Source organism: Macrobrachium nipponense, chromosome 3 (assembly GCF_015104395.2).
Source record: "Macrobrachium nipponense isolate FS-2020 chromosome 3, ASM1510439v2, whole genome shotgun sequence".
Classification (NCBI taxonomy): domain Eukaryota; kingdom Metazoa; phylum Arthropoda; class Malacostraca; order Decapoda; family Palaemonidae; genus Macrobrachium; species Macrobrachium nipponense.
Genome location: NC_087202.1, coordinates 133972786 through 134000703, shown reverse-complemented (window position 1 = coordinate 134000703; position 27918 = coordinate 133972786). Strand labels below are relative to the sequence as shown.

At 37.9% G+C, this 27918-nt stretch overlaps 1 protein-coding gene across 3 annotated transcripts in view; it reads left to right on the top strand.

The window, feature by feature from the left end:
* LOC135222068 (high affinity copper uptake protein 1-like) overlaps positions 1–27918 on the top strand; it is a 467399-nt gene that overhangs the window by 114848 nt on the left and 324633 nt on the right. The gene's annotated exons all lie outside the window — the stretch shown is intronic.

Here is a 27918-nt window from a genome sequence, read left to right as displayed (position 1 = left end):
TCCTTTGATATTTCCTATACTTCCGTACAAATTCATTTGGTCAAAGTAATGAATTCATTTTATGGTTTTTAAACATTTAAATCTGATTCCATCATATATCATTTTGAAAAGATGCACGATGCCCCTCCCTCCATTTTGTCCAGTAATGTCTAGCAGCATTGCGAAGCTTCGTTTGGTCATTCCTCTTTCATCGCCTCCTACTTCCTTACCCCTTCTGTTAGTGTTGCTGCTCCAAAAAACTCGGAGCTTACTGACTTTGGATATAACATCCTTGGAAACTAGAACAGCAGATCAATTCGTCACAACCCAGAATGAATGCAATCGAGTATTTGACATTCGGAAGATAAACAGGCCAGGACCCTCAAGCTGGTAATTATGAACCGTAAGCTGAATGCCAAAATGCCCCGAAGCCTTAAATTACGATCCAGGGGTAACTGCTCAAAAATGACACGAGTAGTCATTTCAGTACAATAACTAGAGACATACGTCGTCGAACTTAGGATTTGCCAGAAAGATATTAACCACTGTCCCTCAAAGCTGGAGAATCAATATACAAATACAGCCACTGTATTAGGGACAGAGGATAACTCGTCATAGAGCATCAAATCTTCTGGAGAGACTAAACACGGGTAGCATTTTGTATTTATATTTATCATTCTATGTCTTCATAACCAATGCCCACTTAGATTGTGTCCCTGTAACTCCCAAGTGCTGCAATGGAGCTCCCTAGTTTTTTAAGCTGATAATATTGATGCAACCATGTGTTGGTATATCAATCTTGTTGCTGATTTGAGGTGGCCTTATGTCAGCCCGGGCTGTCTGTTGCTACTTATTACGCTTCCCCGAAGTACTTCCAACCATTCCAAAGTTTTGGAAGTTTTCGACGGTGTCGGCTGAATGAAACCATGGTAGCCTTGGCCGTAGAGTTTCTTAGTCCTTTTTGCTTCAAATTATAATTTGAAGCAAAAAGGACTAAGAAACTCTACGGTAACTATCTCTACTGTCACCCTGTACTCGCTAACGGCGGGACTCACGCCCAGCTTACACAGAACCCGACACTAACTTCTCTACACTAGGTAAATAGCTAAATATATAATATAACTACACACCCCTGATCTTTCTGCTTTGGTTTTTGGGCCATATCTTCCGTTTTCGAAATCGATATTTTAAACAGGAAACAATGACATAATTTTTCTTTTTTTTTGAACAATTACCGCCAGCGCGTTCTTTTACTCTATTTCTTCAGAACTGTAATGCTTAAAGAAACATAATCACTTGCCCCCATGGCCTTTGCTCTCTGATAGTGTACGGGAAATACTTGGAGGGTGAAGATGGCCGGGATTAGATCTTAGGCTTTGCAAGTCTGCGTCAATATAACATATTCTAGTCTCTCTCTCTCTGACTCAGATCATGATATATCCAGGCACAATCGCGACCTTCGCTTGTGCTGGAAGAACATGCGAAGTTTGTACTCATGTAATTCGAGATGAATACATGATACCAGACCCTAATATTATCTACGAATTCGACCACCGGCAGGATTTGAATGAAAAAGATACAAAGCGACTTCATATGAATACACTGGCCGTTGGCTCTAACTGACCTCACGTGCACTGTACTACTCCACCATTCTTTATTTTCTCTTAGTTTATGTATCTCCTGTAATAAACTAAGACAAATACCCAACTTTGGATGAATAAAATGTCTGCTGACACTGATGGAATTCATGGCTTCTTTATTGGTATTTCGATGTTCGCACTGGCGGGTTTCTTGAATCCTTAACTATTCATTGTTTTCGTTGACATGTTGACATTGATGGAATTCACGCATCCTTTATCATCCTTTTTTCTTATTTGTATGTTGGCACTCATGGCATTCATGAATTCTTCTGTGTTCTTTGTTTACAGTTATGCGTCTCTGTGATAGCCTAATAAAAACAAAATTTGGGTGAATGAATTGCCTGTGGACACTGATGGAATTCGTGTTTTCTTTGCTACTCGTTTTTGTCATTAATACATCTTCTGTGATAGTCTCATGCAAAACCACAACCTGCAATGAATAAACTCTTGTTGGCACTCATGGAAATCACGAATACTCTACTATTCTTCATTTGTATTTAGGCATCTCCTGCGATAATCTATTTTAAAACAATAAATGAACAGCTTCTGTGACAATCCAATGCAAAGCAACAAACGGAAGTCGCGACACGAGAGGTGCCAAGAGTAAAACAATTTCCAAGCATCGCGTGCGCTACGATCCCATTACCCCGATCCTTCGTATGACGTCGAGGGAGTCGGCAGGTGGAGGAGATTCCATCTACATTGTTATCATTACGAGAACGAAAGAATGAGAGAGAGAGAGAGAGAGAGAAGGCGATTGTCAGGACACGTGCCTCTCTTTTTCAGTATATTTTGCTTTCTTCATTTTTTTCTTTATTGTATGTCTTGATTTTCTCTCTCGTTACACACGATTGCGGGTTTGTGTTGAGGCTTGGCGGCCCTAGTAGACTGGCACGCAGTCAGTAGTAGTTTTTTTTTTTTGTTTTTTTTTTTTTTTTTTTTTCGCTGCAAAAAAAACGAGAAGATATCTACACACACACACACACACACACACACACACACACACACACATATATATATATATATATCTATATATATATATATATATAGTTCTGACTCACATCAGGATCGAACTCGGGTCTTTCAACTGAAAGGCAAGGGCGCTGCCATCTAAACCACAACTGGAAGACCTGGATTCGATCCTGATGTGAGTCAGAAATTTATTTCTGTTCCGCATGTGATTGTATGCTGATAACTTCTAATATATATATATAGAAAGAGAGAGAGAGAGAGAGAGAATGATAATGCTAAGTTGTGAGGTCTTTTAAGCCTCTGAAGCGTGGTTTTTAGGTTTACCGGATTCAAACGTCGCTGGAACCAAGAATTGATTGATATCTTAACTGTGAAAAAATGAGAGAAATGCTGGGTGGTATCTACAAAGCGCCGGTAAGTGGAGGATGTGGTTAGCTAAAAATCTTAAATTATTTGGCTATTGTTAAAAAGCATGTATACGCAACCACACAACCCCATACTTACACACGCACACATATTATATATATATATATATATATATATATATATATATATATATATATATATATATATATATATAACTGAGCCACGAAAATACGGAACGTGATGAATATAACATATATACCTATAAATGTATAAATATATCTACATTATATATATATTATATATATATATAATATATATATATATATATATATATATATATATATATACATATATATATAATGTGATATGAATTCCACAGCATCAAGTCAGCGCTATTCTTGTAGTTTAGCGTAAAAGTTTGGGTTCCAGTGAGCAATAAAGTCGAAACGCGCTAGAACTTTTTTGGAAAACGAATTTATTCCAGCAGTACAGAATACCACCGAGCGAATCAGTGGCATCACTAACAATCTGCTTCCATTTTATTGGTTCTTTGAAACTGACGTTATTCTGCTTTGTCGAAGCATCACTGGTTGGCAATTCGTACTGCTGTCTAATACATTACCTGTAGACAAAGGTTTAAGGAAAACGTTCATGCATCAGTTTTAGTAGTTTTGTGTCTTTATTTTCATCTTGAAGCTTCTGACTCTGTTATTGGAGAATGCAACTTGATACTATTTCATAGAACGCTAAAATATTGTGTAGAGTTCTTGTTGAATTTTCTTAATTTTGTTATGGCTTCCCTCAAGTTAGAATGGTGGTCTCCTTATGTTTTGACTTGCTATTTTCCTGGTTCGATCTGTCTTACGTGTAGAAGAGGGTGCTGCATCTCATGAGCAGCTATCTAGATTTTGCTCAGCCGCATCGGAACATATTTCACGAAGGATTTTTAGTGAATGTGTCACACTTATCGGAAGAAGCTATTTTATCCACTTTGTGCGGCAGGAGGCGATAAAGTCCTTCCTCCTTTTAGATTGTGATTAGACTTTATAGGATGACGACGTTCATTTTCTTTGACTGGTGCTCCGATTAATTAGCTTTCCACTGAAGGCAACTCTCCCCGTTCAGCCAAAATATTAATTTGGGAAGGTTCAACAGAAATAAGAAACAGATCTGTTGCAGATGGAACTCATTTATCCTCAGCGGCCAATGCTCTGGAACCATGGGGCATTTTACTTTTTTGAGCAGTGCGTAATTGTCCCCAATAACGTGTTGGCAGTTCTAAATGGTGTAATAGATCCTAGAGAGGTAGCAAGAGGGTTTGAATTCTCTAGGCATACGAGGCTCTCTAGAGATCAGCGTGAACATAAGGACTTATAAGTCATACTGCTTGAGATGCAATGTCAGTAGATTCAAGAAAGTCTCGAGAAATCAAGGAGATTGAAGCAATTTACGGTACTTTGTAGTCAAGCAGGTCTTGAGGGCTGTAAGACAGTGAAACATAGTATTCATACTTCATGCTATTTATTTGAGAAGCAGCGGCATATTGGCAACAATGTGAATAGGGAGATTGTGAAGTATCAGAATGATGTTAAGGCTATGCGAACTGTGTGGATGGTAAGCGTTATACGAAACTTTTAAGGTTCTGAGAATTGTCTGAAGATGAAGCGTCATATAAAACGTTACATAGGAAATGTCAGAGGTCTTGAGAGCTGTAATATGGAGCCCAATATGTCGCATTTGATAGAAAAAAGCGAAGATTATCATCATGGTTATCTGTTACACATAAAAAGTAAGATCATTCCTATATTTCCAAAAATGCCCCGAACTGGGGAAAAATGATGAGCATTAATATAGTAATAAAATGGAGCCAAAAACAGTGACGCAAGAAAAAGGAAAACCGGGAATGCACTGTAAAGAGGCAGCGGAATGCTCCGAGTGACAGGGCTATATAATCGCCAACCAACAAAGACCTCAGAGTGACAATAATTGAAAGGTGGAAGCGCTGAGCGGTACCAGCTGCCCTGAATATGTGCATATGACTCCTGATGAAGCTTCGTGTTTTCTTTGAAGGGTGGCAAAGGAAATGGAACCAAGAAGGACTTAAACACAAAATTAGGGGTAATTCTATGGTATAGACTATAGAGGACATAGTCAAATTTTGACACCTACCTCCACTGGCATTTAAGTCAAAACGAAGATACTTGCCAAATACCGAGTGCTAACTAGCAGAAACTGGAAGACTGCTGGAAAGGACTGCATTTAAAAGGCGGAATGGAACTTACTCGTACCTGTGCTTAGCCAATTCTGCTATAGCAGCTAGACATCACGTATGACCAATGACCACAAAGACGGCCAATACTTGTTACAAGAATTGATTATCAGTTACGGAGTAATTGCGAAAGGACTTAAAATAATTGAAGTATCAGATAAGTGAAAACGTTTAACCAGCTCTACTCATTACTGGTTGTCTAGAATTGGAGACTCAGATGACGGAGCCTTTTAAGTGAACATTTAATGAGACTGCGAACCCAAGATTAGGTAAGGTGATATACTGAAAGGATGCAATGCTTTGATCCCCTTCAATGTTGCAACAAACTCACGCATATCCTTCTACAAAAGCATCTCAGAGGCTTGTTTCAGTGCGAGAGAACTGGGTATTAGAAAAAAAAAACTATAATTACAGGACCGAGGAACGATGCACTACTATCTTATTGGAGGTGAATGTGTGGACTGAAGATAACCCCACTGCTCCTTAAAGTGAATCATAAGATGAAAAACGATTCGGACAATCTTTCCGTATTCAGAGAAATGTCGCTTTCGATAACAAGATTTTCAATAATCTAGTGTTAGCACATAACCAGAAAGTCGACTTTCGCAAAGCGTTAATATTAACGAGAGAATGGTGTGTGTGTGTGTGTGTGTGTGTGTGTGTGTATGACATCCTCACGTGGAAATGAAAGAAGAGGTACCAAGACTTTCAACTTTTGTTCCGAAGATGACTTTGGAACAAAAGTTGAAAGTCTTAGTACCTCCCATTCATTTTCCGTGAGCATGGCATATCCATTAATAATTTACCCTACCCACGGGACCATTGTTGTTGGAAATTACAAGAAACATTGTTATCTATATATATATATATATTACATTATATATATATAATATATATATATTATATATAATCCATATATACGTTATAATAGAATCGAAGTAGATTGTGCTTCCTACTTGGTATATATGCAAATGTAAGCTTCAGCCTTCAGCGGGATTCACGGAACCCAAAGCAGTTCAGAAAAAATTCTAAAGAAGTAAATGGAAAAGAAAATTAATATGAATTGTTTTGACAATGAAACTGTGACGTGCACCAACTGAAAATGTGCAAATGACGTGTCCACACAGAAATGAATGACGCGACGTCAAAAGAGAGAGAGAGAGAGGAGAGGAGGAGAGAGAGAGAGAGAGAGAGAGAGAGAAATAACCTTTGCGCTACCGTCTGGCGTGATTGCCGATAATGTAATCCATGTAACAACGGTTACAACTGGAGGGAGAGAAGGGCAGGGAGGTGGAGGGAGAGAAGCGGGGAGGTGGGGGTAGAGGGAAAGGTCCTCCCTTCCATGATGAGTGGGGGAAAGGTATATCTGGAGGAGAACCCAAAGACTTCTCACCGCCCCCGCAAGGGGAAACACGCACGCCAATTTCCCCCCTGCACGATCATTCTTTGTTTAGGTATGATGGTTGAAAGGGAATCTGGCAGGAACTCCCCAGGGGCGCAGCAGGTTTAAGGGACCTGACTGATGGCGCAAACGAGAATTGTGTTTAGGCTTTGGTGCAGAATTGTTTATTTTTCATTTGCAATATGGCGACGCATATGACAAGGCGTCTCGTTGATATGATTTGTCCAATTTCCGGTGGCTGGAAAATTTATCCCCCGTGCTTAATTCGAGCTTTCATGGCGAGGTGAGAGGGTGAGGGGCATACTCATTGAGGCATTAGTATTTGCTCGTAGAAACCGGATGCGCTTCTGCAAGCAGATCTATCAGATGTCAAGCTGAACTCAACGAACACTTTCTAAAAGGAGATCTGATCCGAGTCTCCACAGGCAACCAGCCATCAGAACCTGTATCGCGATACAGCCCATAATTTTGAGACAGCACAAGAATATCAATTTGCATTCTTTATAGCTCAAAGACCCTCATGAAAAAGTACCCCGTAGGCGAGTAGTGCCATCAGTCCACTTATGCGGTGTACTGTAGGCATGAATAAAGGTTCTTTGCAGCGTTCCCTCGGCCCCTAGCTGCAACCCCTTTCATTCCTTTTACTGTCCCTCCGTTCATGTCTTTCTTTCCACCCTCTCCTAACAGTTGTTTCATAGTGGAACTGCTTTGATGTTTTCCTCCTGTTACGCCTTTCAAACCTTCTTGACTCTCAATTCCCTTTTCAGCGCTGAATGACCTCATCGGTCCCACTTTAAAAAGTAGAGTCGCACACCGCTGCTCCTGCATGCAGAGAAATGGGGAGAGCTTCGCAGCTGCTTCAAGTTGGGAGGAATAATTTACTCGAAGACTCCACCAAACAGGCTGTAAACATTTTCGAGAAAATAGTAGACGAAATGTGCGAAACTTATTCTACTAATTAGTACAAAGCAAGGATGCAGAGCTCGGGTAAATTGTTTTTAAGTCATTCTCCGGCATCACCGGTCTAATTACTAGTTCTAACAAGAGTAGGGCGTGTCTCATGACGTATTATTAAAAATAAATAGCGCCAGTTATGTAAGGAGTAATGATATTCTTTCTAACGCTTCCTAAAATTCGAGAAATACCACTTGGCGTTAGTAACTTACAGAGAGGTAATTTAACTTTATATATATATATGAATATAGTATAAATATTATATATATCAATATATGGAATGTATATATATATATATATATATATATATATATATATATATATATATATATATAGAAAATAGATGGAAGCAGGGAGTGCTTGCTAGATATGGGTGAATGGCGCAATCTTTGTGGGGGTTTCGTCGAGCTGGAGATAGCAGTAACCGTAGCTTTTTGTTTTCTGTAAAATAAAACTATTGAGCCGACTTTGTTTGTTCGTCCTCCCACAGATCTTAAAAACTACTGAGGCTAGAGGGCTGCACATCGGTATGTTGATCATCCACCTCCCAATCATCAAACATTGGTACCAAATTGCTGCCCTTTGCCTCAGTAGTTTTTATTTTCTTTAAGGTTAAAGTTAGCCATAATCGTACTTCTAGCAGGCCACCACCGGATCGTGCCATATTTGAAGCTGCTACCGCACGGAAAACTCGTTTGAGCCGAAGAAACTAGTAAGCCTACAAACTGCTTTGTTTTTGTTTTTGTGCTGTGTGGTTAGGAAAGGTCTACGGAAGAACCTAAAGAGGTTTGAAAAAGGTGTTTTGCGTTAAGTTCAAGATACAAGACTTTTATGATAGGATATTTATGCTTTATTTATTAGAATGGAAATTTAAGAAAATAAGTCATGCACATGATAAACAGCACATGAAAATTATTTCATAAATTTTCGTTGGTGAAACAACGATCTATTTGACCGTAGATTTTAGCATGTTTTAGTTTACGTTAAGTTAAGAATATAATGTTTATAATTTATGTCCAAGGGGAAAAATCTTGCACGCATCCTGAGTAAGCTGGAGGTCGGATCACGCATTGTTTTTACCCCCTCTCTGAACCACCTAGTATTAAGGGTCACTCAAAAAATCTATCATTAATTGTGGGTTAGTGTGCAGTTTTGAATGAGGTGAAAGATGCAAGTGTTTATGTGTATAATCTACGTTATGTATGCATAAAGGAGAGCACTTGCATAGATCCGCAGATGGCTGAATAATTGTACCTACGACCACTGAGTTTATTACAGGCTTTACAAGGATTGATTTAATTCTCCCGTTTACAGGCGGTAAGGGACGACAATGCTCAAAGTACGAAATTCTGTAAAGGAAAAATAATGGAGAAATGTTCTATATAACCAAGCGCGTTTTGAATACTAGATGTCGCAATTCGTCAGCCAATGGTTTATGCGCAAAATTAATAATACTGCATTTATAAAGAAAGCCATGCATATCCATCAATACCTTCCATATCCGTAAAATGAAATAGTTTCTGTTGGGCATGCACTTATTATTACATGTTATTTACAGTGCTGCGCTAAACTCAGATTTCAGTTAAAACGAGTCATAACTTCAATTTCCATTTCACTTTGTTGTTTATAAAGTTTAGTAATCGTTTTGTATTAATCTAGACCACATGATAGATCTTCTATACTTTTTGGACTTTTCATCGCAGAATTCTGAAATGCTGAAGGGCTCTGTGAAAGCAGAAAATCGCGAAAGATATCTACAATAGTAACGATAATAATACCAATCATCAACACATCATGGCATCACTGAGCAAATATCACAGACAAACGATCAAACAGTCATTCATCTTGTTATGAGACAAAGGGCTAACACAACTACTTTGAGATGATATAACCGAACCTCAATCGCAAACAAGTTCCAAACAAATTCCCGTTTATTTCACTTATGAAAAGAACACCACCGATGCCTCTTCAATAAATCACAAACATTCCTACACCTGTCACTCATATTTACATTACTTCACAATGCATCGTAATGTTTGCTTTCCACGCGAAGCACATTCGACACGCGTTCCACAGAGGGTAGTGATGAATAATTAAACTGGGACCAGACGCACCTGAGCTACTCCAGTTACAGCAATAAGTTCAACAGTAATGGCAGTTTCATGTTGAAGAGTTGCAGATTTGGACAATGACGTCCTTTGCTGAGTAGTTCACAATCTTGTGACAAATAGTTTGTGTCATAAAAATCCACAATTATATACAGTAAACATTATTACTGGGTAAGATACAAAAGCAAAAGCCTCGAACATCAGAACGGTGTTCCTCATCAGTGTTTAGGTTACAATGACTTAGTTTAAATGCTCATACGCAAAGTGGAGGATTGGTAGTGGAAAAAAATAGTGGAATCATTTCGTGTCTTTCATAGACTTCTGTCTGTTGTCTTCCTTCCTCTTGAAATTTGATCAAATATTTATATTTTATTACGAATTTGGCAGAGTTGCAAAACATAATGCACGCATAAAAACTCAAATTTTCAAGGGTTTTATCTCAAAAATGGCGAAAAAGTACACCTCTTTCGTTTCAGAGAATTCTCGACAAGACTACACAGCCAATAATTTTTTTTAAGGCATCAACAAAGGTCACGTGAGTATTTTAGCATCTCGTGTCAGCCCTTGTTTCGTGTTGTTGATGGTTATTATTTATGGACATCGTTTTGCTACTCCCCAACAATATACGCAGTAGTCGATTGGTGTCGTGAGTGTGCCATTAGAGAAACAAAGTACTGATAGGCTCCATCAGATAGGGTTGAGGAATGATGAGGCTTTGTATCTTATACGATTCGGTTTCCCTGGTATCAAGGAGACGATGGACTAAGGACGTCTCCTGGTCCCTTGTGCATTCTCCTTCGTTTTGTGTAAGTTTATTATTATTATTATTATTAAAAATATTTGTCGTTTCAACGGGATTAAGCTTGTAGATAATCTTCTATATTCTTCCTATGTTCTCGTCTGCAGGAAGGTGGTATAACAAATTTCCAAAGGACATGGAAAGCTTAATTAATGCTGTTGAAACAGCAAATGATTTTAACAACACTGCCCTAAAAGAGGGACTCCGTCCATATTATTAATATTATCATTATTATTATTATTTTTATTTTTTATATTATTTTTTTTTTTGCTCTATCACAGTCCTCCAATTCGACTGGGTGGTATTTATAGTGTGGGTTGCATCCTGCCTCCTTAGGAGTCCATCACTTTTCTTACTATGTGCGCCGTTTCTAGGATCACACTCTTCTGCATGAGTCCTGGAGCTACTTCAGCCTCTAGTTTTTCTAGATTCCTTTTCAGGGATCTTGGGATCGTGCCTAGTGCTCCTATGATTATGGGTACGATTTCCACTGGCATATCCCATATCCTTCTTCTTCTTCTTCTTCTTCTTCTTCTTCTTCTTATTATTATTATTATTATTTATTATTATTATTATTATTATTAATTTATTTACATTATTATTATTATTATCATTATTATTGATTATTATTAAGTAATTATTATTATTATTTATTATTATTATTATTATTTTCTTGATGTATTTCTTTCGTGGAGGTAGGGAGGGGATGATGAGTATTTTTTTTAAACTGCGCTTAACAAAAATTTGCGTTCAGTTGTCTCTTGTGTTTTGACCTTTTCAACAGTTAAAAAAAATATGACATTCGTTTTATAAACATTAATTACATATAAAAAACCTTAATTTATTTTCAGTTGCCTCTTTTTAACCTGATCAAAAACAAAATAAAAGATGACACTGGTTTTTATAAAAATTGCATATAAAAAAACCTTTGACCATAAAACCTGAAAACAATGACCATATTACAAAATATCAAAGAGAATACTGAAATAGTATTTTGTATCGTGAGCTAGTTTTTTCCAGTTTCAACTTAGCTCAAGTGACCTACCCCAGCCCATCCCCACACTATCAAAATGAAATGGTGACAGGAGATGGTGATTTTCGATGGAAGCCCCATGAAGGTCACTGACCTCTGACTGTCAGTCAATGAAACGCCACCTGTGAACTGATAAATCTCCCCATCATATCTTCAGACTATTGATAACAGAAACGAAAACTCAGTGATAAAAAGCGCGCAATGAAAAATCGAGATTAGTTGCTGATATCAAGAGAGAGAGAGAAAGGAAAATGGACAGCGGACTTACAAAACTATGATGGCAGTCAAGTCATGCCTTTCATCGTTTAGTTTCCTAATTATTAAGTAAGTAAGTTGAGGTAAAAGCGATTTATCGTTTCTGCCAGGCCCTCATGATTCCTGAAAGAAGAACGTCGGACCATTTTTTAAAATTTCAAGCTAAATATAAAGTTATTCTCAGAACATCCATATTAACTATCTTTACATTTCCGAGTAGTCGTGGTTTCGCCGGTAATATGGATTTTAAAAGGGTAGAAAGAATGTCACAGCTAACCAAGTCAAACAAGAGAGAGAGAGAGAGTGTGTGGCGGTGGGGGGGTGGGGGTGGTGTTGGGCGTCCGGTGTGGGAACACTTAAAGTTAAATGGACTGCGACTTATCCATTTTTGTTTTCATCTCTTTTTCCAGTACATAATCTAATTTTTCTCATCTCATTACCATACTTTTACATCACCAATTAGCGGCTTAACCTCTTACATGCCGAGTATCAGTCAGAGCTTTACCCTTGCAAGAATTCTGAATTGACTCTAGTAGCATGAGTCTTGAAATGGAGAAACAAATCTTCAGTTATGTATGAGTACAAATATATTTAGAAAATAAACCTCTACAGACAGCTTTAGGAAGTATCCGATTCCCTTTTTCTCTCTCTCTGTATGGTGCTTTTACGTTGCATGGAACCAGTGGTTATTCAGCAACGGGACCAACGGCTTGACGTGACTTCCGAACCACGTCGAGAGTGAACTTCTATCACCAGAAATACACATCTCTAGCTCCTCAATGGAATGGGCGAGAATCGAACCCGCGACCACCGAGGTAGGACGCAACACCATACCAACCACGCAACTGAGGCGCTCGATTCCCTTTTTCAAAAGGTGAACGAACAGATTCCCTGAAGCTCTCTGTAGAGATTTATCTTCCAAATATATTTGTACTCAAACATAACTATGAATTTTGCTCCACCAAGTGGATTTTCACCTCGGTAGCAAGTACCTGTTGTTTCACTCAAGGTATATTTCGGGAGTACGCCCACAAACTTGTTTTCTTGTTGTTGTTGTGGGGGCGGGGTTGTAGGAAAGGTCTATGGAAGGGCCTATAAAGGTCTGAACAAGGTGTTTCGAATTTTCGGATGGGATATTTATGATTTATTTATCAGAAGGAAATGGTTAAAAATAAACAATGTGCATGTTTAACAGTACAGAAACATTATTTCTAATAAAATATAGCGTATTGATTTTAATTTTCAAGCTGAGACAAAGCTCTATTTGACTGTAGATTTTATCGCGCTTTAATTTACGTTAAAATTTAGGAATATAATGTTCACAACTTCTGTGTCCCGAATAAGTTGGATGTCGGATCACGCCTTGTTTCATCTTCATATCCAGTGACTTGCCATTCACTTTATTCCACTTTTAAACTCGTATCCTGACGCCACGGCCCCTTCCGTCGGCGTTGCCACTTGCCAGCAATTAAGGCTATTCGCAAGACAAGAGCTGCATTGATTAACAGGCACCCAGGCATGACCACGAGGTTTCATTTCTTCCGCTCTCTCTTCATTAAGTGGACGTTGTAGTACGCCAAGCTGTAAATCAGAACGGCAATCTGATTCGGTATCGAGCAACTGAGGAATTCCGCGGTTATTGCTTTGTTCGTATTTATTGATATCAGTGGCATTCTTCTTCTTTATCTCTTTGCTGTGATTGTACTCTGAGCCAATTCCATAGTTCGGGAAGTAACTCGGTCAGTTTGTTCTTTGAACAGTTGGAAATTGTCTAGAGAAGGAGTGCAAACGTTACTAGAATGAAAGAAATATGCAATGGTCCCCTCTCCTCATCTGTATGCATATTAACAGAAGAGGCAAAGCTGCTGCCTAAAGGAAAAAAATCAGTCCACATTTGATCCAGGATAGGGGAACGACATTCAATTGAGGGCCAGTCGCTCCCTCTCCAGCATTTATATTCACTGTGGGTCTGGTCTTTGACGACGAGCGAATTAATGACACGGAGAAATATAGCTCTTTGAGCGAGGCGCTCTAGGACTACGAATAATGTCAGAAGGATCTCGGCAAAGGGGAATGAATATACCAGCTGGAACCAGTTTTCATGGCTTGTCCGTGCAGCGTCATCTTTTTTTTTTCTCTTGATTACTTTCCCTTTCTTATTATCATAATTAGCATTGAGTAGTGACATATGTATTTTTCTTCGTGTGTGAATACACCTTGAATACTGTAGAAATGGTATGAGCAGCAGAAGCTGTGAAATGCTAGAGATTAAGTTAGAAACTCTCTCTCATCATCATCATTATCATCAATTTAGCTTCCCTCCTGACGTCGCACAACTAACCTAACCACTTCCTTTTTCTTCCTCCTGTTCTAAGCCCACCCCCCCCAAAAAAAAAAAAATGACAAACCGAATCACCCTGACTTTTAAGACTTGGTGACAAACGAATCGATAGCAAAGGCAAGATTCGATAATGTTGAATGCCGTGGATTTACGATCTCTTATTTATAGAATGTCTGAAAGGTCAACGAAATTCACTAGAAAAGCTTCGAGATGGTATTTAGGTCAAAATCTAGTCTGGTTCTGACGTCACTGTTCTGATATTTGGAGAATAGAGTCGGTGCTACTATGGCTTGTTATCTACGCGTCACCTACTCCGAGATGCTATAGAACTAACCACCGTATGGTACGCGGAAAGCAGACAGCAACACAATATAAAAATGGGTGTATATAATACTCTGAACCCCGAGGGGCTAGTACTAAAAACACGGTCCGAATTGTTTAGCACTAGCACCTCGGAGTAGGTGACGCGTAGACAACAGCCAAAGTAGCACGACCATGCAGTCATCTACGAGTATATTACGTCTATATTTATCTGTTAGCATTATGATATATAGATAATTTATAGTATATAGTACATGGGTGGGAACATTGCAGAAGTGCTGTTCCTTTGCCTTATCCACGTGCTAGTGCCTGTATGGTACTTTACTGTTGGAATTGCTTTGAATTCAGTAGGCCCTGTTGATTCTAGATATTTATATGAACAGTCATAGACATCACAGCTAGGTAAAATCAAAATGAGACTATTCTTTACTGATTATAAACGCCTTACATTTCATGTCGACCATTATAATTACACAATGTTTAATTTCACTTCTAAGCTTTTGTTTATCATTTTCTTCTGAGGTCGTTCATTACCCAGTGAAAGTGCAGTGAAGAAAAGTAGTACCATGTCTTTACTATCAAGCAATCCATAATGTATATGCGTACACGCACTGAGTAAGAAACACCACCATCCATAATACATGATTCCAGATTTAGCCACAACGCTGTGTTCAGTTCCATTCATTTGTAGGCTGCTTTCAGTCATGTGTCTTAATCCTTTCAAATCCTCTTATGCTATTATGACTAGACCAGGTTATTCGTCAACTGAGAGTGGAATCAATTTATTCCATGCTTCAAAAGGATTGTATTCCCATTCATGTGACGAACTTGATATCAGAGGTGAACCATTATTACTGCGCCCCTATCCTCTTGATAAAATATTTATTTTAGGCTTAAAATATTACTGCAATAGTTTCCATACTAAAAATATATCCAGGTATTGGAATAAAACGCACAACTATGAGTTTCTTTCCTCGCCCGCTTAATCACAATCAAAAGAAAGAAAAAAGTAACTTATCGTGCGTTAGCGAATCTGGGACAACTTTAATTAAATGACGGTTGACAACAGGTTACTATGTAAACAGTGTCTCATAAGGAAGTACTACAGATCTGCAATAATGCCGAGACCTCACATGTTTCTATTTGATAGCAATTAGAATCTCTCTCTCTCTCTCTCTCTCTCTCTCTCTCTCATCCTCTCCCCTCCTCTCTTCTCTCTCTCATCTCTCGTCTCAACTCCTCTCTCAACTCAAACAAATCTGTCGAGGAACTCATATAATTCAAGTCAGACGAAATGTGGAACATGCAAGTTATTGATTCCATTCGCTGCTCCGTCGCTGCGTTATTCATAAATATCAAACTCAAGAATGAAGTGAAATGTTTAAAAGTAGTAGTGGTAGTGGTAGTAATTGTTGTTGATATTGTTTTAAACAAGCTGGCTTTATGCTAGTGCGGAACCTTGTCCCTCGAAAAAGAGAAGTTGAGGACTATAGGAAATGAAACCTATGACAGACGCGTCATTGACACTCCTTCAAACCTTACAGTGGCCATCACAGGAGTGAAGGTTCATAGCAGATCCCTGAATAATCAGAGAAGCCAGAAAGGAAAAGGGGAAATAGCAGGAAGAAGAATTTGTCATGATGTCGTAACAGTAACAGAAGGTCAAGAAAAAAATAAAAAGTTTGTGTCCAAGGAGTGATTTTGTCATCTCTCTCATGCTGCAACTAAAAGGGCGTTTACAGGAAAGGAACAACTGATGGAAAGAAACGCAGCTGTATCTTTCATGAAGCTTCCAGTTTCTTCTTTTGCAAAGAACACAGCGTTGTAGCCAGATCAGGAATTCATGAATTATGGATTGTAGTGTTCTTACCAAGTGCTTATACGCATACTCGTTATGGATTACTTGATGGGAGAGACATAGTGCTACTATTCATCACTGCACTTTCACTGGCTACTGGACGACCTCCGAAGGAAATCGGAAACAAAAGCCTAGAAGAGAAATGCAACACTTGTGTAAGGGCAAAGGTCGTCGTGGAAGTATAACGCAAACGTTTATACCTATAAAAACTGACGAGATCAACGTTCAGACGAGTCTTCAATAAGCAGGTGCCCACGAATGTTCAAAATCATAGGTGAAAGAAAAGATGTGTAGCTATATTCCGGTTCTAAACCAAGGGTGCGACGGCAGAGGTATCCATTTCGATACAAGTGGGATTTAAGCCTGGAAGAAATAAAAGTGACTGGATAATTTCTCAGTGGTTACTTTAGATAAATAAGCTGGAGATCATGACTTGTTTGTTTGGCATTTTGACCGACTCGTCTAATATCTTGATGTTTTGTGGCAACAGCTCATTTAAATCCGTACTGGAATGACTGCGATGCTCTGCATTGTCCAATTACCAGTGTTGCACCCTAACATATTCGAATGCCCATAGTTAGTTGTGTGGCCCAGAGGTCTTCCGATGTAGTTGTAGGAACATTGATATGATGGATAAATAATTAGGCTTAAAGTTCTTTGAATGCCGAGTTTTCCAGTCTTCATTTCTCAGATTAATCCTTTGTCGGGATCGCTGTTTTTTATTAGCCTTTCCTAGTTTTTTTTTTTTTTTTTTTTTTTTTTGCTCATCTGTTATTATTATTATTATTATTAGATATATATTCTTATTATTATTATTATTATTATTATTATCATCAAACCGAGTTGGTTGGAAGGAATCAGAGCGCTAGGTAGGACCACCCAAAATTTATGATCCGAATAGTATGGACCCACGGCAACGAAATATGAAGTTTTCGACGGCGTTTCAAAATATAATTACAGGTTCGCGACAGAAACTTTGACAGTTACAGGTAGAGAAATTGCACTACGAGACAGGCGTCCCCCGAGGTCTGGTGTGTACGTATGTGTGTGCGCGCGGCTGGGAGAGCCCTGCTATTGAGCGTTCATCACAAGCAGTAAACGTTTACCCCCTTGCCCAACCCTCACAGTCCTCCACCCGGGACCACCCCCGGTTTATTATATGGGCATTTTCCTCCTCCTTTTAGCTCTGTCTTGCGCCTCTTCTTTCATTCGTTTCCTTCTGCCCCTTCAATGTTCTTTCAGTAAAATGGTAAATATATTTATGACTAATTATTCACCCGGAAACAGCGCCAATAAGAACACTGGGAGCATAATATTGTCACGTAAAAAGACGTTTGAATACAATGTGGCAGCATATGCATGACCTCATAAATCATGCGTACTATATTAGCCACTGTATCCACGTGATGATGTACGTACAATAAAAGTGGTTTGGTATTGTTCATTTCCTTCCTCAGTTTATTTTGCAACTGAAGAGAGAGACTGACACTATACATGCTACCCATAAATTATGAAAACTGATGATTGGACTGGCCAGTTAGTTACCTCTCTCTCTCTCTCTCTCGCATTCATTATGGCGACTTATATTTAACTGAAGATTTCAAGTTGTTGTTTAGCACCTCATGCGGTGCACTGTAGGCATTACTTACGGTTCTTTGCAGCGCCCCTGCGGCCCTAATAGCTGCAACCCCTTTCATTCCTTTTATTGTACTTCGGAGTCTATTTTTTCCATCTTACTTTCCACCCTCTCCTAACAATTGATTCCTCCTGTTACACCTTTCAAACCTTTTTACTGTCAATTTCCATTTCAGCGCTGACTGACCTCATAGGGCGCAGTTCTAGGCCTCTAGCCTAAATTCTATATTCTAATTTATTTTAATCCAATTGCTGTCGCACTGGTCTTCGAGACTGCCTGAATTATACCTGGTATGTGGATTCTTAAAGATGTAATGGGCTGTTGAAACCAAAATAGAGAATTATTGTAACAAGTAATTAGTCAGCTGTTAAGGGTGACATTCATGAACAGGCAAAAATAGTTGCTGAGAGCAAGAACACTTTTATAAGAGAAAAGTTGTATAGGTAAAGTTATTTGCAGGAAAACACTGTCATGGTTGTAGTTCAAAATCAGCCGCCATTTGGGTTCTTTTTGTGGTTCTCAAATATTAAAGTATTACCTCACGGCGCGGATCAGCGGTAAGTTCATGAACTCGAGGAGTGCAGAATACAACCGTTTAATTCAGTAACAAAAGGAAGAAGAAGAAAAAAAAATTCTTACAAGCCTGCAGCTATGACTCAATGACTGCGTCAGTAAGAAAGAATTTGTCCTTTTTATGATAATCATTATTCTAAGGAAAGAATCCAGTGGCTAATGGTGTTGCATTTTTTTAAACAAAATTTGAATGGATTTGCTGGCCATGTCGACGTTGCTCCGTGAAAAATAGAATTATATGTAAATATCAGAACATATTAACTTTACGGTGTATAAAGCAGCGGCATATAATGATGTAGAAAGCCATATACATTCCTTTCCCACCGGTATATATATGTATGTATGTATATATATACACATATGTGTGTGGTGTGTGTGTGTGTGAACAGCTATTGTATAGAGATACAGACTACAGTTATTAAACACGAGATACGATTCAAATATAATACGCGAAAAAAGTGCACAACATGCCGTTCTTAAATACGTGGTTAAATATAGTACAGCAACAGAACCCCACAGACCGCACACACACACACACACGAATGCAAAACCTCCAATAACCCTTTAGCAAAAAGGTAAATAAGAACGATCAGTTACGATAATTAACACCTAAATGACACGGAACTCGGTACTGCACTGCGTTGCCTTGTGTGTGTGCGTGTATTTCTGATAGTATGCGTTGTCTATTACGCTTTTGCACGTAACATGTGTGTGCTGGCGTTGAGTTTTGTGCGTTGTCTTTTACGATTTTGCACGCAATGTGTGTGGGTTGGCGTTGTGTTTTGTGCTTATCGTAGTGGCATAATCGGGCTATGAATGTCTTTGTGTCTTGATGTACACAGTAATTACCTATGGATTGAAAGCGTACCTTGTTTGAGCGGTGACATGATCGCTTTGTCTATGTCTGTCTGTCTACCTTTGTCTTTCTCTTGCACACACACACACCCATATTCTCGTATATATATACTATGCATACACACAGACACACACACACACACACACACACACACATATATATATATATATATATATATATATATTATACATGTATGTATGTATTTATGTATATATAATGCAACTTATCTATTTTCGCCCAGAATATAGTAGTTAGGTATTAAATTAGTGTTAAAATTTTTCAGAAACCAAAACACCAAAAAGAGCACGTGCGTATTACTGTGGCCCTAAATCAAAAAGCTCTTTCTCAACATCATATATTTTTCAATCGACAATAAGACAATAACTTTTCCTTTCCCTATAACCAGTCAATATCAGTCACACAAGGAGAATTGGGGTCAGCAAATGGCATTCCAAACACAAGTTTTTTTATGAAAATACATAAGTGTATTGACATATCAGCCAATAATCTGGTTCCCTGCGTGGCACGTATTCGATGGAGGGTTAATGTCTCCGAAATCACTTTAACACTTGTGTATGACGTCGTAGATGACGTATGGCAAGAAACGGACGAAAGGAAAATTAGAAGACCTGCGTGAAATTATGAAGGACCGGTAACAAATGGTAAGGGCGTTGTTTCAGGTTTCTTGGAACGGGAATATAAAATTTAGGCTAAAGACCAAGCGCCGGGACCTATGAGGTCATTTAGCTCTGAAAGGAAGGTTGAGGTTAAAGAAGGTGTGAAAGGCGTAACCGGAGGAAAACCTCGTAGTCGTATTATGAAACAGTCATTAGAGAGGGTGGAAAGTAAGATGGAAACAGATATATAGAGTGAACGGAGGCACAGTTAAAGGAATGAAAGGGTTTGCAGCTAGAGTCCGAAGAACCTTAAGTAATGCCTATAGTGTGAGGTGCACTGAAGCACTGGCCTCTTACGGGATTTCAGGTATTGCTACTTTACGATGAAAACATAACGGGAAAAGCTTCGAGTCTAATTATGTTTGCTACAATAATTTTGAAAGCGCAGGGGCTGATAAGTGACCGTTACAATAACTCACCACAGCAAACGGCTTCCTGTTGCTCCCACGATAACCATCTCCCTATTATTTATGATTATTGTTATGATTTCGAACGTAAACACTGTCCATCCACTTGAAATGTTTATATGTGGGAAAAAAAATGAAGAAGGAGCGAGGTAGTGGTATAGATTTATTAAAATTTCTGACAAGAGTAACACCTCAAAAATATGCGTGTGTGTGTGTGTATACATATACACATATGTATATAAACCTGCCATAGTTAATGCAAGCCAGCACAACTTAATGCCGGTCCCAAACCCGGGTAAATGGTGAGGGTTAGTAGCAAAACCATGGATAATAGTAGCTAGGAACTGCCAAGAGAAGACCAGGGCGTACCCTGTTCGTTCATGCGACAAGGGCAGACTCCGCCTGACCCGCCCGATAAATGGGCGAGGGCTACCACGTCAAGGACGGGTGTGGTTAAAGAAGAAAGTCCAAGAGCTTAGAATTGGAACTCTGAATGTTGGCACCATGGCCAGACGAAGTAGGGATGTGGCAGTTGTCAAGGAGAGAAGGAAAAGTCATACCTTGTGTGTGCAGGAGACAAGATGGAAAGGAAACAAGGAAAGAGAGATTGGTTGTGTGTGTGTGTGTATTCATACATATATAAATTTTGCTATATATATTATAATAATATATTATAAAATAAGGCTAATATATTATATATAATATAATATATATGTATATATGTAATGTATTTGAGTACATATTACATATAGTATAAATGAAAAATCGGAAGTAGCCCCCTATAAAAGAATTCTAGATCGGCCACTAGTTGTTTCATTCCTTATTCTTTTCTCTAGAGTAATTCGTTCGTGTATCTCCATAGTATGAGATATCAATTTTATCCCTCTGTAATTTGTGCAGTCTGGTGATATCTGGAACTGCTCTTACTCATGGGTTTCCTTCTTCTCTTATTCTTCTGGAGTTCGCTTCGTTTAACAGCATCTCAAAATGTTCCTTCCATCTTGCTCTTATACATTCTTCCCTTTGTGGCGGGATTACACAAGCTAAAAAACAAAAAACTCAAAACACAAACACATGTACTCATGTGTTTGTGTTTTGAGCCCTGCGCTTTCAAATTATATATAATATATATATATATATATATATATATATATATATATATATATATATATATATATATATATATACGTAAGTTACATCATGTGCATATAAATATTGTATGTAGTGAGAGAGAGAGATTATAATTTTGAAGATTGTACTTTGTTTCCAACAGCTGTAGCTTACAAAGAAGTAGCAGGCGAAGTTGCTTTGGCAAATACATGCATAAAGAGAAAAACAAATGATATAATTTTATTCTCAGTGTGTCTATCAATATTTAAATTGTGTGCAGTAGTTACTTATCAAAATTCAACTATCCATGGGTGGGGCACGTGACGAGGTGCCCCCACCCCACCTGAAATCCGCCACTGGAAACAATACGTGAAGAACAATTTGGGTTTATGCCGGGAAAGGGTACAGTAGATGCAATTTTTGCACTATGGTAGAGAATGGGAAATCATGCAGAAAAATAGAGAGGGCAACATCTAGTGTTTATTGATCTGGAGAAGGCATATGATCTGCTACCCAGGCAAGAAGTGTGGAGATATATGAGAGAACTGCAGGCGGCAGAAGAAGAAGAAGAAGACATCTATCGGCGATGGTCTTTATCATAATGTCTATTGCGAAAGAAAAAATAGTCATTACTTAGAGCAACTTCGTCTCAGGAAATAGAGAATTCGTGACGTTGATGACTCGCTTATAATCAGCTGATTGATGTCCCGAAAATGATTGCACTGAAAACTCGAAGCCATAGTTTGGAGTAATATCGTCGCTTATTTAGATACTGGAAGCAACTCCTGTTTTGTAATTAGCAAAAGCAAACATGGCCATTAAATGCATCATAGATATGAAGATGTTCGACAAGTGATGTTGCCGATTTCTTGCAACTTCCTCGTTGTGGGGGTGTGGGGGTAGGAGATAGGTTGGTATCGTCAGTGTGCCTCGTGCGGTGCACTGTAGGCATTACTTAAGGTTATTTGCAGCGTCCCTTTGGCCACAAGCTGCAACCCCTTTCATTCCTATTACTGTGCCTCCGTGCAAATTCTCTTTTTTCCATCTTCCTTTCCACCCTCTCTAACAATTATTCCGCATTGCAGCTACGAGGTTTTCCACTGTTACCTCTTTCAAACCTTTTTATTATGAATTTCATATTCACTGCTGAATGATGCTGAATGACCTCATAGGTCCCAGCGCTTGGCTTTTGGCCAAAATTCGATATTCTAATCTTCTATTCTTTCTTATAACTTGACATAAAATGTATATATACATATATACACATATATAATTTAATATTATATATATATATATATATATATATATATATATATATATATATAGTCGTTCAGTGAAGAAATTATACGAGTTAAAGATCAAGTTTATTATAACGAAACGTTTCGCACATGAAACATCTATGCATCATCAGCAAAGCAATAAGACAAATAAATAATATATAAAACCATCAAACACAAACAGAACTCACATGTATTAAAATAGTCTTAGAATTTATATTAGATATAAAATATATATATAGATATATATATATATATATATTATATATATATATATATATATATAGATATATATTATAGATATATATATATATAGATATATATATATATATATATATATATACATGTTATTATTTCTTCCTGTCGAATCGCAAGACCTGTTTGTTTCGTGGAGGTTTAATTGGGAGCGATGACCGCTACATATGATAAGGTTATGTACGGGTCGTCATAGAATGTAGTACTATATCTACCGCCGACAAACTTCATCACCAGTCCGAAATAGTAACACAGACAGTTTTAGATATTGTTTGTATGAAAACCCTTTGGAACTTATTTACTTGAGTTAGGTTCCATTTTAATCTTATTACGGCGTCAGTAACCAAGGTGTTTGACGCCAGTTTTAATGGATATAAATCACTCAGTCAATCCGAAATAGTTGTTGTTTCCAGGGAAATAATTTAGTAGTCGTACTTTCCCCGGGATGGAACTAAATCAAATTTGCTATAGGGAGTAAGTTTGTCTTCATTCGTAAGAAATTACTAGGAAAGAGGCAAGGCAATGCACAATGGTCATTGTTAGAAAACATCAAAGCAACAGTTGATCTAAACTCACACACACAAATACACACACATCCAAATTAACATGAAGTATGATACGTCACAACAGTGATATTTCTTTTGCATAAAAAAAAAAACTTATGGTTCCACGTTTTGAGAACAAATTACCCAACGAGATAGAAAAACAATAAAAACGCCTTTACGATCTCTGACAAAAGCCATAAAGAGAACTCGAAGCTATATACTTCAAGTGAGTTAAGCTCGTAGTTATTTTTTTTTATGATGAGGTGTTTCCCCCTTTCCCAGAAGCCGTGTTCGCGTAGACAAACAGGAGCACAGCCATTACCGCGTAAGTGGTTCTTATTACTGCCCTTTTTTATATATATACTATATATAAAGTACGCCATCGCCTACTCGGGAAAGGGACAGGAAAATCCCTATCATAAATCAGCAGGAGAGGGGAAAAATGGTTTAATGGCTGCGATGACGTTCTACGCTGCTGAGTGGCCTGGACTAAGAGTAACTGTCGCTGGACGCTCATTCATTATTCACTCTCGCAAATGTCGTTTTAAACGCTTGTTTTCTAATCAAATGACCGGCCAAGTGTGCAGGTAATATAAAAAATACCGGTTTTAAAAGGACGGCTTATCATTACTTACTCAGGGAGTTTACGAGCTCTTTCGTGCATTATGTTTTGTGTATTATAGATACGTTTAGGTTTACATGGAGACACATACACGTATATGCTGTATACGTATTATATATACGTTTGTGGGTATGTGTGCATGTAAGTACGAATAGATAGATAAATTAATTAGTTATATACTATATATATATATATATATATATATATATATATATATATATTTATTTATTTATTTATTTATATATATACATACATATATACGTGTGTGTGTATATTTACAGGAAACTTGAACCATCACTATTTAGATATTAATAAAAGTCAAAATAAGAATATTCGTTCAATGAGTGAGCCCAGTCTTCCACCACCCTCACCCAGAACCCTCGAAGGTAATCTTACCTAATGACAAGTTCTGAAGTCGACGGTATCTTCCTCTGAGGAGCTCTTGTCTTGATAAGCAGACGTCATTTGTTATTAACCTTATATACATATGTTGTTAGAGGAGGTGCTTACTGGAGATGATATGTTATCACAAGAAGTGTTCTTTGTTATAAACAATTATCCCATCCGAGGCTTATGTTATGGGTCTCCAAAACTTTTTACTCCGAGGTACCAAGATGGTACCTATTCAGTCAAATGAACCGATTTTTAACATCGAAAAGACAGAATGATTAGCTTTTAATGACTTTATGATTGTTCCCATCACAAATTTCATGTTTTTCTTGCAGGATTTTTTTTTCTTTCAAAAGTCTCATAATTCAGACGACACGCTTCGAATCAAAGCCTTGGAGTACAGGATATTATGAAACCAGCCATCCTCTTCCTAACAAGTCAGCGAAATGAGATGACTTTGGTTGACTTTTTGCCTCTTCTGCTCCTGCATATGGGAAGATACCCTCGTCATAAGCAAAGCTTCAACGAACCAGACGGGAGATTACAATTATTATAATTATTTTCTGCATCAAGCTGTCTTCATTTGTCGAGCCGTTACCAACTCGAGAGGATCCACACCCTAGAGACAAATATATTGTTCGAATAAATCAGTACCCAATTGATGCAAAGCATCTGTATCGATGACAGCCACGGATTCCCTAGAATAAGATTCCTTAAAAATCGTTGTCTTCAACAAGTGGCGTCCAGGGAACACCTTTTCCAGCTCTCCCAGTGAAAGAGAGACCAGCTGTCAGCGGACCAGCTTTCGAATGGTCTGTCTGATTTCTCTCTTTTGTTTAGGAACTTCTTCAAATAGCCTTTATTTCGATTTGTGAACGGTCATCTTCGATTTCTGACCTGAAAGTCGTTTTTTCTTCTTTCCTTTTTCTTCGTTAGATTCATAAGTTTTGATGGTATGAGTATATTTTGGAAAGTTTCGTAAAAACTTTCGTTCATTTATTCAAAGTTCCTGAGATATGTATATGGTGTGTTGTATGGAAATAACGTCCAAGTTAGAAGAAAAATAAATAATTATGACTGACCGGATTATCGACGACTACTTGTGTTTGCGTCTAATAAAACCTCGAAATTCATAAATGACACATGTAAAACTAACAAGAAAAAGTACCTTGCAGGCGGCTGGATAATTCGTCCGTTACCAATAATGCTATAATGATGGATGATATAAATTAGGAAATGTTTTGAATATTTCAGGAACATTTGCGAGAGCTCCAAAGTCTAACCAGTCGACACAAAAATCAGGGAAACCTGCATCTGGAGACGTAAAGGAGATGAACCCCCCCCCCCCCCCCCAACCCCCCCCCCCCCCCTCCTTTGTCACAGTCGTGACTTATTCATCACAATTGACCTTTAAGCCCTCGCGAAATAGGACCCTAATTACCGCGATCTAACGTCCTCTTCTCTCTCACGTCCTGAATACCCCAGGATTGAGTTATCTGCTTCCCTTTTACGAACCCTCTTTCAGGTATAAATATTCATATCTCGATGCCGCAAAGATTTTGGTAACATTCACCAGGTGTCAATATAAACTATCTGTGAATGGAAGGCTGGGTTTGACGTTGACATGGGTTTGTTCATGAATGTGCAAGATTACAGGTGAGAGACTCACTGACTGAGTGCTTTATCCAGCTGGCTTTGCAGCAGAGATAGAGGTAGAAATATAAAAAAGAATACATACTTAGATTTTGACTGTGGGTACTCTATAAATAGAAGCAAAGGGTGACAGTACCTCTCCTCTGATTTTGGTCTATTTTTACGGGGAAACTGGAAGGCTTGTTCAACTATTCTCTTACGGCATCCTAAGGTCATTTCTCCCAGCGCCGACAAACGATACAAAATGTAGACACAAATCCCTCTCCTTTCAATTACTTTTCTTTTTCTGTAAAAGAAGACTATTGAGATGGCCCTTTGTTTGTCCGTCCGCAGTTCTTCTGTCCGCCCTCAGATCTTAAAAGATACTGAGGTTAGAGGGCTGAAAATTGGTGTGTTGATCATCCACCCACCATTCATCAAACATACCAAATTGCAGCCCTCTAACCTTAGTAGTTTTTCTCTTTTCTCAAGGTTCAATATAACCATGATCGTGCGTCTGGCACCTATAGAAGTGGCTGAGAGTTTCATACAGCATTATAGGCTGTACAGAAAACTCGACAGCGCCGAAGAAGCTTCCGCACAATGTTTACATACTTAATCTTACAATGCGTTTCGTTGAAATGACAAGTCGAAGTTTTACACGCCGTTTTTTTTTTTTGTCAGGCGAAGGAAAACCTTTGGTAATAATATATATAATTTGCAATGATATATCATAAAATATATATAGTATGTAATAATGGCATCAACTATTTGAAGTCATGAATCATGTTAACCCTTCCTATGCGTAGTTTATTTAGACTCATTCCAGCTAAGTGCACTTTTCAAAATGCTTCCAGTTTTTTAAAAAAAATATTACATATTTAAGCCCATATTTTTAGGAATGAACTTAACGTTGGATTCTGAGATATTTGTTAGTGGCACATGTAATCCTTTTAGTACATTGTCAGTGTATGATATATTCCAGTTCTATATTTGCAACACTTATTGCACGTTCTGTGTAAATGCTATATTTCAAAATATGTACAAAATTATGCAGATAATATATTTATTAATTCTGTCCCTTGCAAATACTACACTGAAACCTGGCGTATCCAAATTGAAGCTATTTTTACTCAAAAGCTTGTGTATCTATAGGCAAAGGTTGCTTCTTAGCTTTCATGAAATATAAATATTTATTGGATTCCTAAGGAAAAAATCCCCCAAAGCTTTCATAGGAGTCAAGTTTTCAAACCTAATTATGTTATATATATATAGGTATATATATATATAATATATATATATATAAATATATATATAGTATGTATGATATACTTATATAACATATATATATACATTATATATATATATATATATATATATAATTTTATATTTATATATATAACTGGTAAAAATGTTCTTTGTTTAGTACAGAATTCCATCTAATAAAAGGAGCCTATAAAAATGCCAAAATATAGAAAGTAAGTACTATGTTTCAGAGACTGCTGTCTCTCTCTTCAAGTAGGTAATGAATGAGAAAAGTTACAGAAACGTGGTTTTTATACCAAGAGATGCATCCACCATTAGCCGATTTAGGTCTCCCCACTGATAATACCTCTTTAATCTTCTTAAGCGTTGGTTGAA